The sequence below is a fragment of the Mus pahari genome, chromosome 4 (assembly GCF_900095145.1).
Source record: "Mus pahari chromosome 4, PAHARI_EIJ_v1.1, whole genome shotgun sequence".
Taxonomy (NCBI): Eukaryota; Metazoa; Chordata; class Mammalia; order Rodentia; family Muridae; genus Mus; species Mus pahari.
Genome location: NC_034593.1, coordinates 9,930,193 through 9,941,449, shown reverse-complemented (window position 1 = coordinate 9,941,449; position 11,257 = coordinate 9,930,193). Strand labels below are relative to the sequence as shown.

The following is an 11,257-nucleotide window of genomic DNA, read 5'->3' as shown; positions in this document are numbered from 1 at the left end:
GTGAGATGGCTCAGTGGGTAAGAGCACCCAACTGCTCTTCTGAAGGTCCAGAGTTCAAATCCCAGCAACCACATGGTGACTCACAACCATCCGTAACAAGATCTGATGCCCTCTTCTGGAGTGTCTGAAGACAGCTACAGTGTACTTACATATAATAAATAAATAAATCTAAAAAGAGAGAGAGAGAGAGAGAGAGAGAGAGAGAGAGAGAGAGAGAGAGAGAGATTGTGTCCAGTGGCAGAGCAGAGGAGGGCCCACAATCCAACGAATGGCGACCACATGGAGCACAGACAGCTCCACAAATGCACAAACAGACCTTGGGAAGGTGAGCAGCCCCAACTCTGGAGACGAGTAACGTGTCCTTTCCTGCTGTGCTTTCAGTTAGCTCCACTGCATGGATTTGGACAAGCTGAAGGAGCAACAGAAGGCTCCTGACCAGAGCTACTCTATGGTGTGGGCTGAAGGTTCCTCTGGCCCCCGTCTAAATCTGGACAGCCCACAATAGGTGTTGGCAAAGACTCTCTATCTAACTTCTCCTTAAAACAAAAACAAAACTTGATAACTCAGCAGCCACCTAATATCAACTAAGGGTAGCCATCAGTTCTTACATCTGCAGGAAGGCATAGAGATTTCAATCGCACAGTCTCTTGCTAGACAATCTGCCTCAACAGATATAATCATAGCCTCCACTGAGCAGACAATTTCATTCACACACATACACAAATATAAAGGGGCTCCATGCCTGCTTCCCCCACATTTCCCCACATTCTCCTTGCTCAACTCCAAAGGAAATAAAGGCATGCTTCTCCTGTGCATCCCCCATTACCACTCCAGCTTTATAAACTAAGGGCACCAATCCCCAAGGTCGTAAGTCCAATGCCTTGTAGGAAATTGATGTCACCCATATTCCTCAGTTAGGTAGACAGAAATATATTTTTGTCAGCGTAGATACATACTCACATTTTATGAGGACTACAGCCTAAAAAAGTGAAAAATCAAAAAGGTTTATTAATCCTATGCTCTCCACCTTCGCCATCATGGGCATTCCTTAACAGATAAAGACTGATAATGGCCATGCCTCACTAGCTCTCAATTCAAAACCTCTGCACACACTGGGAAATTACTCATCATACAAAGATTCCCCATAACCCTCAGGACCAAGGAATAATAGGAAGAACACCTCAAACAATAAAAGCCCAATTTCTAAAAACAAGACAGCCACATACACCCCTAATGTACAATTAATGATAATTCTGACTACACTAAACATATTTAACATCAACAAAAATTCCACATACCCTTCTACCTCTTTCCATTGGCACACACCAAAATTACCTTTCACCATCGATATAAACACCAACTAGACTTCTCTATGCTTAATAAGATATATAGGTTTTATCTTTAGAAGTAGGTTCCTGCCATTGGTTTGTGAAGAACAATAACACTGGCAATAGCCTGGATTATTTGAGGCTTGCCATGGGTCCTATTTGTCTAACAACTCAGTTATATACAATGAATTCCTAGAACTGAAGATTTCATTTTGTGGAGAGAAATATGTTGTGGAGGTTTTGCCTTTCTTGATATTTGGTGATTTAATTTAGATTTCTTTTATATATGTGTATATTTTAAGGCACTTTTATTGTATTAGGTTTCCATGTGAGTCTTTAAATGTCCCTTTAGTGCTATCTACCCTTTACCATATTTCCAGCCTTACCACTCTCTTCCAAGCTTCTGCATTTAATCCTCTTGTTCCAGTTTACCCTCGTGTTTCTTACTAATGATATATACTATTTTCATTCCCTTGGGAGATCCTTCCATCACTGCCCCTAGTTCCTTACTGTATGATTAACCTCTGTTGTTATTCAAACAATAGCTTGCCCATTGAATGCTTAAAAGCTAACATTCATAAATATATGAATACATATTAAATTCATATTTCTGGGTTACCTTGCATTTATGTATAAATTATATGATATTCTCCTTTTTTGTTGTTTAACAGCTGAGTATTATTTGATTGTGCAAATGTATCTTTTTATTATCTATTCATGTGATAATGGAAATCTAGGATGTTTTCAATTTCTGAATAGAGCAGTGTCTTAGAGTTTTACTACTATGAACAAACACCACAACTAAAGCAACTCTTATAAGCACAACATTTCATTGGGACTGGCTTACATATTCAGTGGTTCCATTATCTTCAAGACGGGAACATGGCAGTGTCCAACTAGGCATGGTACAGGAGAAGCAGAGAGTTCACATCTGGAGGCTGCTAGAAGACTAGCATCCTGGCAGCTAGGACAAGGGTTTTAAAGAACATGACCACAGTGACACATCTACTCCAACAAGGCCACAGCTATTCCAACAAGGACATGCCACCAAATAGTGTCAGTACCTGAGCCAAGCATATTAAACCATCACAAGAAGTAATGAACATGGTTGAGCAAGTGAGTCAATGGTGGGCTAACTCAAACAGTATATTTGGTGCAAGGTAAACAGAGACAATTGACAAACTCAGATGGGCCAGGAAATAAAGCTACAGATTCAAGGCCTCCTTTTGCTATAATTTAGCACTCTCTAGAAATATAGTTTAAAGAAGATTGGGGGTCGTGTGAAGAGAACATCCCTGGAGGAATAGATTGACTAAAATAAACTTTTCCTACTTTATAGCATAGTGAAATATATAATAAAGGAAATTGGGTGTTAGTATTTGCTCTTCATAAAAAAACTGATCCAGGTATTTTCTGTCTGGAGTGCCAGCCTAAGAGCAGGCTATTATATAATAAATGTGTTTGCTTTGGAGGAGACAGTCTTTAGATTCTTAGAACTGGAGTTGCAGGGTTGATCATAAAAACAGAAGCTGTTTGTTGGTATTTTCTCATTGTCACTACTCTTGGAACCCTAGACATGAAATGAAAAACCAAACATATAACCTTTACCACTTGGATAATCATTAGGCTTCATTCTGTATGAATGAAGAAGGAGCTGGTTGCTGGTCAGTTGGACCTATTGCAAGACTCACAGACTTACATCACCTGACTCACTCCTCCTTCCCCTATTCAGGCAGAGAAGATACTCTGCAATTCCTCCACTGAAAACTTCAAGTACTATACTGAGTAGTTACGAAGAGTGTGAGTAGTCAAGTCTTATTCCTGATATTAATGAACATGTTTTGCATTTCTCTTCAATTGGTTTCTCCAATTTCACTCCAGTTGGTCTTGACTGGTGAGTTCTATTTTACCTTTATTTCATTGAGCTATGTCTCTGTATTCTCAGTGTCTCTAGGAGTTTTATCATAAAGAGATATCATTTAGGTTTCGTCAAAGTCATTTTCTGCATCTACTTAAATGATTATGTGGGTTTTGTCTTTTAGTCTGTACAGTAAATTACACTTATCAGTTTATCTATGTTAAGCCATGCCTGCATCTCTGGAATGAAGCCTATTGGATATATTTGATATTTCTTTTTAATGGATTTGCAAGAATTTATTGAAAATGTTGAGTCTATATTCATAGGGAAAAATTAATAATTTTCGTTCTTTTTTGGACCTTTGTGTGATTTAGGTATTGTGTATATCTGCGTGGGCAGAAAACACTTTGAACTGGGTTCGTACTGAAGAGCTAAACATCCTAAGATAAGATGGGCTGCAAAGGAAAAATGAATGCCCTGTCAGNTTGCGCTGATNNGAGCATGATTTTATTAATCAGACAAGGAAGGATTCTAAGCCCTCCCTGAGACCCCTGGAGAAACTCTTTCTGTCTCTCTGTCTCTCTAACGCGCGGCCCGATCATGAGCGGAGATGTGTCTGGAAGGTGGGTCCAAGCGAGTGGGCGGTGACGACATTAGTGGTTGGTCCGAGTGACAGTGGGCGGCGACAGTGGGCGGTGATGACGATGACGTAGGGCGGTCTGACGACGCTGCATTCTGGGAGATCTGGGGAGGTCTTCTCACTGGCAATCCTGTCCGTCTGCAGGGGGCTCAATATAATGTTTAGAGGGAGAATGGTTAGTGGAGGTGAGAGACCCCAACAAGGTATTCTGTTAATTGTGGCCTCACAAAAAATTATCAAGCAACATTCTTTCAGTTTTTATTTTGTTGCTAAATTTGGGGAGAATTGTTATTAATTATTCCTTGATGATATGGCTGAATCTGTATAGCCCTGTACAATCTTTGGTCAGGAAATTTTAAGTTACTGTGTCTATATCACTAGGAATTATTGGTATATTTGAATTGCTTATCTAATCATAATTTAACTTTTATAGGTCCTATATGTCAATAAAATTATCCTTCTTTAGCTGTTACTGTTTGATGACATACATATTTTTAAAGTATATCCTTATTATTCTATGTATTCACTCAGTGTACAATATGCATCCCTTTTTGTTTTGTTAATTTGGATTTTCTTTTTTTTCCTGTTAATTTGGCTAAATTTTTTCAATCCTGTTGATTTTATTAAAGAACCAATTATTTGTTGTATTGATTCTTTCAACTGTTATTTTGTTTCATTTTATTCTGTTTTATTGATTTCATCCCCAAGTTTGATTATTTCTTTTTTTTTAAATTGGATATTTTATATGTTCACATTTCTTTTTTTACTAGATATTTTCTTCATGTACACTTCAAAAGCTATCCCCAAAGTCCACTATACCTTCCCCCCAGCCCTGTTCCCCAACCTAGCCACTCCCTCCTTCTGGCCCTGGCATTCCACTGTACTCTGGGGCATATGATCTTCTCAAGACCAAGGGCCTCTCCTCCCATTGATGGCCAACTAGGCCATCTTCTGCTACATATGTAAAGAGAGACACAGCTCTGTGTGTGTGTGGGGGGGAGGTACTGGTTAGTTCGTATTGTTGTTCCTCCTACAGGGTTGCAGTTCCCTTTAGCTCCTTGGGTACTTTCTCTAGCTCCTCCATTAAGGGTCCTGTGTTACATCCAATAGATGACTGTGAGCATCCACTTATGTATTTGCCAGCCATTGGCATAGCCTCACAAGAGAGAACTATATCAGGGTCCTGTCAGCAAACACTTTCTGGCCTATGCAATAGTTTCTGGGTTTGGTGGTTGTATATGGGATGGATTCCCAGGTAGGGCAGTCCCTGGGTGTCCTTCCTTCTGTCTCAATTCTGAACTTAGTCTCTATATCTCCTTCCAAGGGTATTTTGTTCCCCCTTTTAAGAAGGAACGAAGCATCCACACTTTGGTCTTCCTTCTTCTTGAGTTTCATGTGATTTGCAAATTGTATCTTGGGTATTATAAGTTTCTGAGCTAATATCTGCTTATTAGTGAGTGCATATCGTGTGTGTTCTTTTGTGATTGGGTTACCTGACTCAGGATGATGTCCTCCAGATACATCAATTTGCCTAAGAATTTCATAAATTCATTGTTTTTAATAGCTGAGTAGTACTCCATTGTGTAAATGTACCATATTTTCTGTATCCATTCCTCTGTTGAGGGACACTGCTTGTGGACGTTGTACATCGTGGTGCGCACTAGGCTCCGCACCACGATGTACAACGTCCACAAGCAGTGTCTGTTGCTGTACCAATACCATGCAGTTTTTACCATAATTCCTCTGTAGTACAGCTTGAGGTCAGGCACGGTGATTCCACAAGAGGTTCTTTTATTGTTGAGAATAGTTTTTGCTTTTCTAGGTTTTTTGTTATTTCAGATGAATTAGCAAATTGCTCTTTCTAACTCTGTGAAGAATTGAGTTGAAATTTTGATGGGGATTGCATTGAATCTGTAGATTGCTTTCAGCAAGATAGCCATTTTTACTACATTGATCCTGCCAATCCATGAGCATGGAAGGTCTTTTCACCTTCTGAGATCTTCTTCCATTTCTTTCTTCAGAGACTTGAAGTTCTTATCATACGGACCTTTCACTTCCTTAGAATCACACCAAGGTATTTTATATTATTTGTGACTATTCTGAAAGGTGTTGTTTCCCCTAATTTTTTCTCCTCCTTTTTATACTTTGTGTAGAGAAAGGCCACTGATTATTTTGAGTTAATTTTATATCCAGCTACTTCACTGAAAGTTTATCAGGTTTACGTGTTTTCTGGAGGAATTTTTATGATCACTAATATATACTATCATATCATCTGCAAATAGAGTTATTTTGACTTCTTCCTTTCCAATTTATATCCCCTTGATCTCCTTTTGTTGTCTAATTGCTCTGACTAGGGTTTTGAGTACTATATTTAATAGGTAGGGAGAAAGTGGGCAGATTGTCTAATCCCCGATTTTAATGGGAATACTTCCAGCTTTCTCCATGTAGTTTGATGTTGGCTACTGGTTTGCTGTATGTTGCTTTTATTATGTTTAGGTATGGGTCTTGAATTCCTGGTTTTTCCAAGATTTTTTATCATGAATGGGTGTTGGATTGTGTCAAATGTGTTCTCAGCATCTAATGAGATGATGATGTGGTTTTTGTCTTTGAGTTTACTTATATAGTGGATTACATGGATGGATTTCCCCATATCAAACCATCCCTGCATCCCTGGGGTGAAGCCTACTTAAACATGATGGATGATCATTTTGATGTGTTCTTAGAGTAGGTTTGTGAAAATTTTATTGAGTATTTTTACATTGATATTAATAAGGGAAATTGGTCTGAAGTTCTCTTTTTGTTGGGTCTTTATGTGGTTTAGGTATCATAGTAAATGTCGCTTCATAAAATGAATTGGTTAGAGTACCTTCTGTTTCTATTTTGTGGAATAGTTTGAGGGGAACTGTAATTAGGTCTTCTTTGAAGTTCTGATAGAACTCTTCACTGAACCCATCTGGTTCAGGGCCTTTTTTTTTTTTTTTTTTTTAAAGGTTTGGAGACTATTAATGACTGCTTCTAATTCTTTACAGGACATGGGGCTATTTAGATTGTTAATCTGATCCAGATTTAATTTTGGTACCTGGTATCTGTCTAGAAAATTGCCCATTTCATACAGGTTTTCCAGTTTTGTTGAGTATAGTTTTTTGTAGTAGGATTGGATGATATTTTGGATTTCCCTAGGTTCTGTTGTTATGTCTCCCTTTTCATTTCCAATTTTGTTACTTAGGATACTATCCCTATGCCCTCTAGTTAGTCTGCCTAAGGGTTTATCTATCTTGTTGATTTTCTCAAAGAACCAGCTCCTGGTTTGGTTGATCTTTGAATAGTTCTTCTTCTTCTTCTTTTTTTTTTTTTTTTTTTTTCACTTGGTTGATCTCAGCTCTGAGTATGATTATTTCCTGCTGTCTACTTTTCTAAGGTGAATTTGCTTCCTTTTGTTCTAGGGCTTTGAGGTATGTTGTCAAGCTGCTAGTGTATACTCTCTTTAGTTTCTTTTTGGAGGCACTCAGAGCAGTGAGTTTTCCTCTTAGGGCTGCTTTCATCGTGTCCCATAAGTTTGGGTATGCTGTGGCTTCATTTTCATTAAACTCTAAAAAGTCTTTAATTTCTTTCTTTATTTCTTCCTTGACCAAGGTATCATTGAGTAGAGTGTTCTTTAGCTTTCAAGTGAATGCTGGCTTTCTATAATTTATGTTGTTATTGAAAATCAGCATTAGTCGTGGTGATCTGATAGGATGCATGGGATAATTTCAGTATTTTTGTACCTGTTGAGGCCTGTTTTGTTACCAATTATATGGTTGATTTTTGAGAAGGTTCCATGAAGTGCTGAGAAGAAGGTATATTCTTTTGTTTGAGATAAATGTTTGGTAGATATCAGTTAAAACCATTTGTTTCAAAACTTCTATTAGTTTCAATGTGTCTCTGTTTAGTTTCTGTTTCCAGGATCTGTCCATTGATTGGAGTGGGGTGTTGAAGTCTCCCACTATTATTGTGTGAGGTTCAATATGTACTTTGATGTTTACTATAGTTACTTTAATGAATGTGGCTGCCCTTGTATTTGGAGCATAGATATTCAGAATTGAGAGTTCATCTTGGAAGATTTTACTTTTGATGTGCATGAAGTGCCCCTCCTTGTCTTTTTTGGTAAGTTTGGGTTAGAAGTCAATTTTATTAGATATTAGAATGGCTACTCCCTCTTATTTCTTCTGACCATTTGCTTGGAAATTTGATTTCCAGCCTTTTACCCTGAGGTTGTTTCTCTCTTTTTCCCTGAGATGGGTTTTCTTCCATAATTTTGTTGAAGATATTTGCTGGCCCTTTAAGATGAAAATCTCCATTCTCTTCTATACCTATTATCCTTAGGTTTGGTCTTCTTATTGTGTCCTAGATTTCCTGNAGGTTTTCCAGTTTTGTTGAGTATAGTTTTTTGTAGTAGGATTGGATGATATTTTGGATTTCCCTAGGTTCTGTTGTTATGTCTCCCTTTTCATTTCCAATTTTGTTACTTAGGATACTATCCCTATGCCCTCTAGTTAGTCTGCCTAAGGGTTTATCTATCTTGTTGATTTTCTCAAAGAACCAGCTCCTGGTTTGGTTGATCTTTGAATAGTTCTTCTTCTTCTTCTTTTTTTTTTTTTTTTTTTTTCACTTGGTTGATCTCAGCTCTGAGTATGATTATTTCCTGCTGTCTACTTTTCTAAGGTGAATTTGCTTCCTTTTGTTCTAGGGCTTTGAGGTATGTTGTCAAGCTGCTAGTGTATACTCTCTTTAGTTTCTTTTTGGAGGCACTCAGAGCAGTGAGTTTTCCTCTTAGGGCTGCTTTCATCGTGTCCCATAAGTTTGGGTATGCTGTGGCTTCATTTTCATTAAACTCTAAAAAGTCTTTAATTTCTTTCTTTATTTCTTCCTTGACCAAGGTATCATTGAGTAGAGTGTTCTTTAGCTTTCAAGTGAATGCTGGCTTTCTATAATTTATGTTGTTATTGAAAATCAGCATTAGTCGTGGTGATCTGATAGGATGCATGGGATAATTTCAGTATTTTTGTACCTGTTGAGGCCTGTTTTGTTACCAATTATATGGTTGATTTTTGAGAAGGTTCCATGAAGTGCTGAGAAGAAGGTATATTCTTTTGTTTGAGATAAATGTTTGGTAGATATCAGTTAAAACCATTTGTTTCAAAACTTCTATTAGTTTCAATGTGTCTCTGTTTAGTTTCTGTTTCCAGGATCTGTCCATTGATTGGAGTGGGGTGTTGAAGTCTCCCACTATTATTGTGTGAGGTTCAATATGTACTTTGATGTTTACTATAGTTACTTTAATGAATGTGGCTGCCCTTGTATTTGGAGCATAGATATTCAGAATTGAGAGTTCATCTTGGAAGATTTTACTTTTGATGTGCATGAAGTGCCCCTCCTTGTCTTTTTTGGTAAGTTTGGGTTAGAAGTCAATTTTATTAGATATTAGAATGGCTACTCCCTCTTATTTCTTCTGACCATTTGCTTGGAAATTTGATTTCCAGCCTTTTACCCTGAGGTTGTTTCTCTCTTTTTCCCTGAGATGGGTTTTCTTCCATAATTTTGTTGAAGATATTTGCTGGCCCTTTAAGATGAAAATCTCCATTCTCTTCTATACCTATTATCCTTAGGTTTGGTCTTCTTATTGTGTCCTAGATTTCCTGNATGTTTTGGGTTAGGGTCTTTTTGCATTTTGCATTTTCTTTGATTGTTGTGCACATATTCTCTATGGGATCCTCTGCACCTGAGATTCTCTCTTCCACCTCCTGTATTCTGTTGATGATGCTTGCACCTGTGGTTTCTGATTTCTTTCCTAGGTTTTCTATCTCCAGAGTTGTCTCCCTTTGGGTTTTCTTCATTTTTTCTACATCCAGTTTTAGATCTTGGATGGTTTTGTTCAATTCCATCACGTGTTTGAGTTGTGTTTTCCAGTAATACATTAAAGGATTTTTGTGCTTCCTCTTTAAGGACTTCTACCTGTTTAGCAGTGTTCTCCTGTATTTCTTTAAGGTTGTTATTAATGCTCTTCTTAAAATCCTCTACCAGTCTCATGAGATATGATTTTAAATCTGAATCTTGCTTTTTGCGAGTGTTGTTGTATCTAGGACTTGCTGTGGTGGGTGTACCGGGTTCTGATGGTGCCGAGTGGTCTTGGTTTCTATTAGTAAGATTCTTACTTTTATCCTTTGCCATCTGGTAACCTCTGGTGTTAGATGTTCTAGCTGTCTCTGGCTGGAGTCTGTTCCTCCTGTGATTCTTTAGCCTCTGTCAGCACTCCTGGGAGTCCAACTCTCTCCTGAGTCCCAGTGGTCAGAGCACTCTCTGCAGACATGCTGTCCTCTTGCAGGGAAGGTGCACAGAAGTCTGGAGCTCAGATGTACCTCCTGAGTCCTGGTGTCAGAGCTCTCCCTAGAGGCCAACTCTCCACTAGCAGGAATGATGCCCAGGGGCCTTGGTCTCAGTTCTGCCTTCTGACTGAGGATAAAGGCCCAAAGGTACCCTGTCAAAGAAGCTCTGTTGCTTCTGTGGTCCACATGCTCTCCTTTGTAGACTGGTCTCAGTGATCCCAAGATCCTGGGTGTGCTAGGGCCTGCTGAGTTCGCACCCAAGATGGGGCAGGGCTGGAGCCACCAGAACAAATCCCAGCTGCTGGTTGTGTGGGTTCCTTTGTCCCTGTTCCTGCAGGCACAAGACCCTCTGGTTTGTTTTTGGAACAGATGTTACATTCCACTCACCAGTGATCTCAAGATCCTAAGTGTGCTAGGACGCCTGCCGCATAGAGAGTCCTCTGGGGACCTTGGGACCCTCTGCCAAGTTTGCGCCCAAAATCTTGTTTACATTTCAAATGTTTTCCTCTTTCTTCGTTTCCCCTCTGCAATCCCCCTACCCCTCCCCACCTCACCCTGTTTCTATGAGAGTGCTCTCTCACGCACCTACCTGCTCCTGCCTCACCACCCTAGCATTCTTCTACACTGGGGCATCAAACCTTCACAGGAACAAGGGCCTCCCCTCTCATTGATACCAGATAAGGTTCCTTCAACTCCTTCAATCCTTCTCTGTTGGGAACAAAATAAAAGGGGGGCCCAGGGGGCCAGGAAGAAGTTGGGAGGAAAAAGAGGCCCACGCCCCACCAGAGTTTCCCTATTCTCTGGTCAATAAGGTGTGGGAGAGCTGCTACCTACCCTATCCACTCATCCCTGGGTGGGCATTCCTCTATCCCATGCTTCAGGGGGTGGCCAAGGAGCAGCCCTGCCTGGGGACTCCCTGGAGCTACTTTGCTAAAGCCACCAGGGTTGCAGTAGAGAGGGAATAGGGGAAGAAGTTCCCAACCCTAGCCAGAGTGTGCAGCAGGCCTTGAAGGAGCAGAGACACTCTATGGTTTAAGAGCTTTGTTATAGAAATGCAGGGGAAAGAGAG

The 11,257-nt window shown here is 39.5% G+C and overlaps 1 pseudogene; it reads left to right on the top strand.

Annotated features, from left to right (window-relative positions):
• The first annotated feature begins 268 nt into the window (after positions 1-268).
• LOC110320202 overlaps positions 269-11,257 on the top strand; it is a 34,610-nt pseudogene continuing 23,621 nt past the window's right edge.